This window comes from Electrona antarctica, assembly GCF_951216825.1.
Source record: "Electrona antarctica genome assembly, chromosome: 3".
In the NCBI taxonomy this organism is placed as follows: domain Eukaryota; kingdom Metazoa; phylum Chordata; class Actinopteri; order Myctophiformes; family Myctophidae; genus Electrona; species Electrona antarctica.
The window spans coordinates 15,588,533-15,596,739 of NC_136808.1; the positions used below are offsets into that span (position 1 = coordinate 15,588,533).

Below are 8,207 nucleotides of genomic sequence, written 5' to 3' on the forward strand. Positions count from 1 at the left end.
CTGGCTTAGAGCAGGCACGGTACTGTACAAAGTGTACATACTCCTGCTAGTACCACTGGCTTAGAGCAGGCACTGCTCGCCGTGCTCGGGGACTGCTCATTGTAGCCTGGCTAATAAGCCAGACCGAATCAGCCGTTGAGTCTGGCCAGGCTATGCTCATTGCTCATCATAGTTCAGATGGGAGGACACATTGTTTGTGAAAATGTAAATGAAACACACCAAACAACACACATACATAGAGATCCACCGGGGCACAGAAACACATGAATTCCCACAAACAAACAGCAATAGAAATATAAACAAATGCCCAGACCCACAAGCTGGGTCTGTCAGGCCCTGCAAGCAGCATTATGTGGTGGAAGTACGGTTGTCAGGGAGATGGATGGAGTGTTTATGAAAGTCTCGCTCTCTCCTTCACCGACTCTCTCAGAGTTATACTGTAGCTCTAGTTTCTCTGCACCCATGCCGCATACTGAACCATGTGTTTGTTTGCATGTGTGTGTGTGTGTGTGTGTGTGTGTGTGTGTGTGTGTGTGTGTGTGTGTGTGTGTGTGTGTGTGTGTGTGTGTGTGTGTGTGTGTGTGTGTGTGGCACAACTCCCAAGAATGTTTGCTGCATGGCTGATGTGTTTTCTCTCCAGCGTCATCGTAATTCCTATAAAAGGTGAGAGGTATGCGGTGCATGGCCTTGAGTGACAGAAAGGTTGGAGTTGGGGGGTTGCATCCAAAGAAAGGATTCCTGTCAAGGTGAAAGCTCTATGATTGACAGAATGCTATTCTCCACGGAAATGGCGTCAGTCAGCTTGTCAGCCTGTCAGCCTCTCTGTACAACAGACTCAGTTCTTCTAATTTGGCCTTTTGTAGAGTGGTCACTGGGTTAACCTCAGAACTCCATGTGGGCCAGCCTGATAAACTCTGCAGTGCACAATAAAGCACCCTGTGACGGCACTAATGAAGCAAACAGCTAAGAGCTTTGTCTCCTTCTTTCTGTCACTCAATGCCCGCGCAAGCATGCGTGTGTGCACGCACGCATGCACGCACGCACATCACAAGCTACACCAATCCATTGCGTTCAGCTGTATTGTATTGACAGTATCTGATGACGGTTTGAGGACTTGCTGAGATGTGGGGTTGATTAGTCACTGTGGTTGTATGGAAATTATTTATTTTATGAGTGTGTGCGTGTGTGTGTGTGTGTGTGTGTGTGTGTGTGTGTGTGTGTGCGTGCGTGCGTGCATGCGTGCGTGCGTGCGTGCGTGCGCAGAGTCAGAGTCAGAGTCAGAGTGGGAGAGATAGTGGCAGAGAGAGAGAGGGCATTTAGAGAGAGGTTTGCAGCATTTCCTCCACTAACACATTGTAAATCCTTTCCTATAGCAGCAGTCACAGGCTAGTGTGTTCAAAGGAGATAAGGCCTTGAGCCCAGTGAAAGGAACGCTAGGCCCATTGTGTTCCCGCCTAGCTTTCTCTTCTCCTTGCCTGTGCACGTCCAGCACGACACACTTGTGGAAATTGCCAATAAAGCCGAAAATAGCTGATCTATAAGATCACAACGCTTTGTGGTGCAACGCTTTGTGAGCTTGCAGATTGACTGTTTTTGGCTTGTGACACTGGGCCGCAGTGGGCCGGCATGCAACAAAGTATTATGGATCTTTAAAGGACAACTTTAGTTTTTTTCAACCAAGGTTCATGTTTTAGGTTGTTATTAGAGAAAGTAAAAGAGAAAGTAAAAAATGAGTGTTAATTATTTTTCATTTGCTGCTTTCTTTAGTTTTAGGGATTTTAGCTGTTTTTAACAGAGGGGCGGGGGCATTCGAGCATGGGGCTAAATATGTATTTTTTTTTACAAAATGTTATAGCGATTTATTTTTTTATTATTTACTATAGTCCTACTAGACCCCAAGCAATTACATCTGGCCATAAAAGATCACAGGATCTACTGAACGTGAAGGTAGCCTACATGTGTGTCATAGGCTCAATATGTCAGTTTGACACATTCAGTAGATCCCGTGATCTTTTGTGGCCAGATGTAATTTCTTGGGGTCTAGTAGGACTATAGTAAATAATAAAAAAATAAATTGCTATAAAATGTTGTAAAAATATATTTAGCTCCATGCTCGAATGCCCCCACCCCCCTGTCAAAAACAGCTAAAATCCCTAAAATGAAAGAAAGCAGCAAATTAAAAAAAAATCTTCTTTTACTTTCTCTAATAACAACCTAAAACATGAACCTTGGTTGAAAAAAACTAAAGTTGTCCTTTAAAAACTCCAATGCCAATTTGAGTTATTACAAAAACGTGCCCCCCCTCGGGGCACAGGTCTCCACTAGGGCAGGTCAGGTTGTGGCCTCCTGGTGGCGCTATAATAGGCCAATGTGAAAAGGGTGCCATTTCTTCTTATGCCTTGGATGGCAATTAGATGATTTGAGGCATTTTGTTCCAAAAGCCTAGTAGGAAAGTATAAAGATTTCACGTAAATTGCACGCTGCGTTCATGATTTGAGGGTTTTTGTTAAAAATGGGCCAATCCTGCAAACTTTGAAAGCCAATTCGGATGGAATATGAAATATCGGACAGATCCGTCTTGAACACATGACTATAGAGATAGTGTGTAACGATTTGTGGGATTTTTGGACAGAATCTGGAGGAGTAATATCCAAAATGTGGTTTTTAAAAGGCGGCCTCCTGGTGGCGCTGTAACAGGCCGTTCTGGATAATCTGGGGCAGAGGTTCATCGTTGGCATCCAGGGAGTGTGTGTGCAAAATTTGGCATCAACCAGGTAACGGTGCCGGAGATTAGCTGGTAACAGACGGACGGACGGACACACACACACACACGCGGACGGACGGACGGACGGACGGACGGACGGACGGACTCACACACACACACACACACACGGACGGAGTGCAAAACATACTTTCTCCCCATGCCTTCGGCCTGGTGGAGACAATGAAAAAGAATAGAGCACTTAATGGAAAGAAAGACAAAATGTCACGAGCAGTATTATGCGTACTGCGTACGACTAAGCTCATGTGGATATTGAGATATTGCCTTTTTCAGTGATGTTCATCCTCCTCAGTCCTGAAAAGGTGTGTTTTGCAATTTAAACAGTGTTTTCGCTGTCTGATAGCGTCTGAGTGGATGTTATTCTCTCACCTTCCCTATTAACATATTTATTCTGTGAGCACACTTTTCCCGCATACACACACAGAATGCATAACGTTGTGAAAGGGGAAGAAATGTCTATGGGATGAGAAACAATACATGGGTGGGGAGAGGATGGGTGATGGAGAAAGAAACAGAAAGAGAGAAAGAGAGAGAGAGAGAGAGACCTTCTGTAATGTGCCGTGGTGTAACGGATCATTGACCCACCCACTCAAGCACAGACATTGGATGCTGCTTTTACAAATTGAGCCCATAGACCCCCTGACATTCGGTTTGCAATTGAGCAGCAAAGTGCTTGTTTGAGCCAGACACGATGAGAATTCAAATCTCAATCCTTGTTCAATACATGCTTGACATTGCATAAGAGTAACGGACAATAGTTTTGCACTTTTGACAAAAGATTGATGGTTTCTGATTTGATTTATGTTTCATAGAGACAGAGACAAATTTCCACAATTACATGCCAGTATAGCTGTGTATCCGGTCGGGTTATTTTACTCCTTGTTAGTTCATTGCAATTGGCTCTACATAATGTATTGAATATTTAAAGTGCACAATGAGCTTTAACAATTAGCCCGCTAGCATTTATTGAAAAATTAGGATCTAATTCACGCCAGCATTTTTCCCAGTTGAGCTCTTATTTTGAAAAGCCACATTTCCAGACTTCCGGAAGTAGACATATCCTATTAAGTTTAACGGGTCTCGCTCAACTGTTGTTTACAAGATGGATCTATGCCGGGGCACTGGAGGCCTCCCAAGCGGCGGCTCTGTGCCATCAAAGAAACGTTGTTTTGACCAAAAATGCCATCTGGGACAAGGAACAGGAGATACAGGCGATTGAAAGAAACAGATAGAATGGATTATTATGGCGAGGACGATCTAAGATGGGCGATCCATTGTCATGACAACAACCCGATGCTAACGCAAGTAGCATTATGGCTTGATCGATCGAAAGCGCTATACAAGTGCAATTGCTATTGATCAACGGCAATTGCGGTAAGCGTAGTATTAAATAATAGGCTTCAATTGACCAAGATCTATGGCAATGGCGCGGAAACGGTTAATATGCTGAACAAATCAACTGTGCACTGTACATGCACTTTGAATTCAAAACTAAAAACATATATATACAGTCAAGTTGACATCAAGTCATCATGTCAGACATAATGGATAATGAGTCAGGCAGAAAGCTGTACAGAGACGGAGTTGTTTTGAGTTGTGCTTGAAATGTAGGCTACTGTTAATAACTCCTTCAATCAATCAATCAAAAAACGGGGGCAGAGCCAAGGTTGGGGGCAGAGCTGACCGACATAAAGTGCTAAATGACAAAGCAGGAAATGGCACCTGATTACATCAAGTGTTGACTCAAGAGGCAGGATACAGTCTGGGTAGAAAGGGAACAGTCCTTAGCATACAGCTGAATACACCTCAATATATTCACATGGGAAAGGTACAAATATGTCTGTGTTAGCCAAGAGCCAGCGTTTGTGTGTGTGTGCGTGCGTGCGTGCGTGCGTGCGTGCGTGCGTGCGTGTGCACGCCTGCGTGCGGGTGCATGCATGTGTATGTATGCAGCTGACAGTTGGTGGTGCTGCCGCTGGAGATAGTAAGTAGAGGGAGATGAGGCACTGTATCAAGTTGTGAACATCTGTTCCTCGTAGAAACCGCAAAGCTGGTGCTGAGAAAATAGAGAGGATAACTGCTCTGCTGTGTTCTCCTCTCCCTCCACCTCTCCCCCCCCCCTTTATTCTCCCAAGTTGTCCCTGCATTTTCGTCTTCCATCTTTGTCTTCATCGCTTGCTTCTTCCCCGGCATCTTGTTGTTGTTCACTTTCATTTTCTTTCTCACAATCAATCTGATTCACTATAGACCAAAGAGAACGGCTGGTTCAACCACAAAATCATTAACCTATGGTTCATTGAACGGATGGTGCGGTAGCCGGATACTACATGTAGAATACACAGCGCCGACACGTTGAATAAGCCCTCAAATTAACAAATGATCATACTGTATATTCACCCTTACAATGCAATTACTGCAGCTTGCGCAATTACATGTGGGTAAGGTTTATTGTGGCGCTATATCTAGTTAACAAGGTTAGGCTTGGAATTGGGACCCTCAATAAATGCTGGAGATGGAAAGAACTAAACATGAGTTTAGGACCGCTGTTTGTCACATGTTGAAATAAATATTCATCACAATGACACAAATCGATATAGAGACTTTTATGAACTTCAAATGTATGTTCATTGCTGAGAGCTTCTCATTCAGCAGCCATGGAGGATTAGGATTGATGGAGCTTTATGAAGGCGGTGATACAGCAGGCATGAGCCGGCGCTTTGTTAGGGATTCATTTCACCTTTTTTCTCCTCAAAGTCTCCTGATTTAGTCCTCGCTCTCCTCCGTCTCTCTCCCTCTGCCTTCCTCTCTCTATCTGGGCCCTGCTGTGAGGAGGGCGTACTGGTGGCAGGGTGGCAGTTCCTCATTGTAAAGCGTGTATATGGGAAAGGAGGGGGGGGGGGGGTGACGTGCATCTGTGTGTGTGTGTGTGTGTGTGTGTGTGTGTGTGTGTGTGTGTGTGTGTGTGTGTGTGTGTGTGTGTGTGTGTGTGTGTGTGTGTGTGTGTGTGTGTGTGTGTGTGTGTGTGTGTGTGTCTGTCTGTGTCTGTGTGCTGCATGCGGGTGATAAGACCCAGGGAGAAGAGCCAGCATGCCGACATATCCCTGCCACCGTGGTTATCGCCAGCCACAGCTGTGCATGAGCTCTGCGACATCTGCTCCCTCACAGGAAGCCTCTGCTGTAGCTCACATCACCTCACACTCAAACACACACACGCTCGCGCACACGCACGCACGCACGCACGCACGCACGCACGCACGCACGCACGCACGCACGCACGCACACATGCAGTTGCACGCACATAGACACACGCACCATGCATGTCCATATGATGACATCAGTGAACTGCATGCGCGCACACACACCAGGTAAACTACCTGAGACAAAGAACTGTGTTTTCTTAGTAAAGTGACTGAAGTCCAGCCTGGTGTGTGCGGTTGTTGCACGCGTGCATGAGTGTGTGTGTGTGTCTGTGTGTCTGTGTGTGTGTGCGTGCGTGCGTGCGTGTGAGAGAGAGAGAGGGAGAGAGAGAGAGAGAGAGAGAGAGAGAGAGAGAGAGAGAGAGAGAGAGAGAGAGAGAGATGAACGGGTTGGAACAGCGACACCAGAGTTCTACTGGGTTTTTATCACAGAATTACAGGGGGATGCTTATGACTAAGCCTAATTATAGAGGCCTTATCACTGAAACGTCCACAAAGCTCATTACTGCCAAGAGACGGCAGGCGCCGCAGGTAATTCACTACATCGGGTATTAGTCCTCTCCCAGGCGCACTATTTCTACACATTTAGAGTCTATAAAAGTAGGGCTTTAATGTCTGCTGCTTAATACATCCCTCTGTCCTCAAACACCACTGCTGCTTTAAATCAAGGTTTTTATTTTTACCCAAAGGCACACCTTCAGTGTTTTCAACGTGCTTTAAGATTCAATTACATTTATTTCTAAGCACGATTTTTTTCCTCTTCCCCTGGATTGGCTATCTGACACGTGAGTTTTACTTTGAGGTATAACTGTGTTGTCACTGTAGTGCACTGAAAATAGCATCTTCTATACACTCGCAATGCACCGCGTCAATGCATCGCATCAACACATTGTGAGCACAAACTATATGCAAATCAACAACGTAAGCATGCCGACAGAGGCCTTGAGGCTTGTGAGCCGTGTCAACGAGCAGCCAATGGCCTTGCATGTCAACAAGTGCACCGTCTGACGTGGCAAGCCGTGGTCAACCGATTGATTATCACCTGTTTAAAATGTTCAATAACGTTGGGGCAGCGGCGGACTAAATGTTAGAGGAGCGAGTCTGTGAGTGAAAGTGCCCATGAGGACCAATATGAATGGCCACCACGTACCCCTCCCCCAACACCACTGAAGTGCCATTGAGCAAGGCACTGAACCCCAACTGCTCCAATGGAGCTGCTCAGTGGCCATGCTGTAGTGTATACGACTGTGGTTGTCTAGCCGTTGCAAGGTTTTGTGATGTGATTGTGCAGACACAGACTGACAGACACAGACTGACAGACACAGACTGACAGACACAGACTGACAGATACAGACTGACAGACACAGACTGACAGACACAGACTGACAGACACAGACTGACAGATACAGACTGACAGACACAGACTGACAGACACAGACTGACAGACAGACTGTGTGTTCGGTGAAAGTATGTCTTTGTTTTTACATTCCTTCAGTTTGATGTTGTATTCAAACCTCTGAGCACTTTCTACAAGCATTGGAGCAGCAGAGTATATGAATGAATGAATTAATCAATGGCCATTGTGTGCATGTGTAACATGACGCCATATTGGATGTGTGTGGATGGTCATACATACGTCATTAAAATGTGTTGTCAAACTGAAAACCAAACCATACGAGTACAACGTAATAATATGAAATCATTTACCTGTTTATTGACTGTATCATGAGACAACCACTTCAACAAACTCATGAAATCACAGTTAAGGCAGGATACCATGCCACAAAATAGCCAGCTTAGAACCAGTGCCACACATTAAATTACACAGGAGAAAATAGCAGCACTCTGCAGTGGCACACGAATGCGCACGCGCACACACACACACACACACACACACACACACACAAACACACACACACACATATACACGCACACGCACACACGCACGCTCGAGGACACATATATGAGCTGGACAGTAATATCAGGCTCGTCACTTTTGACAGCGTAATAAAACATCTTAATGTAAAGATTTCTACCATGATGTTGTCATCCTTAGCAAACTATACACTTGGTCAAACTTATGTCTGTAATTAAACTGAAACTTTAAATTAAAGTTGTTCTCAAAAGCACTTCAAAACCTAACTAGAATCACCCAATCACGTTTTAGACCACATACTTCAAAACAACTCACCTTGCTCCTTATGGCATGTGGCGCTAACTCAACACAA

The 8,207-nt window shown here is 45.1% G+C and overlaps 1 protein-coding gene across 1 annotated transcript in view; it reads right to left on the minus strand.

Moving 5' to 3' along the window:
• Nucleotides 1-8,207, minus strand: part of cbfa2t3 (CBFA2/RUNX1 partner transcriptional co-repressor 3) — a gene marked incomplete at its 5' end in the record, with an annotated part of 53,607 nt that overhangs the window by 45,013 nt on the left and 387 nt on the right. The window lies entirely within an intron of this gene.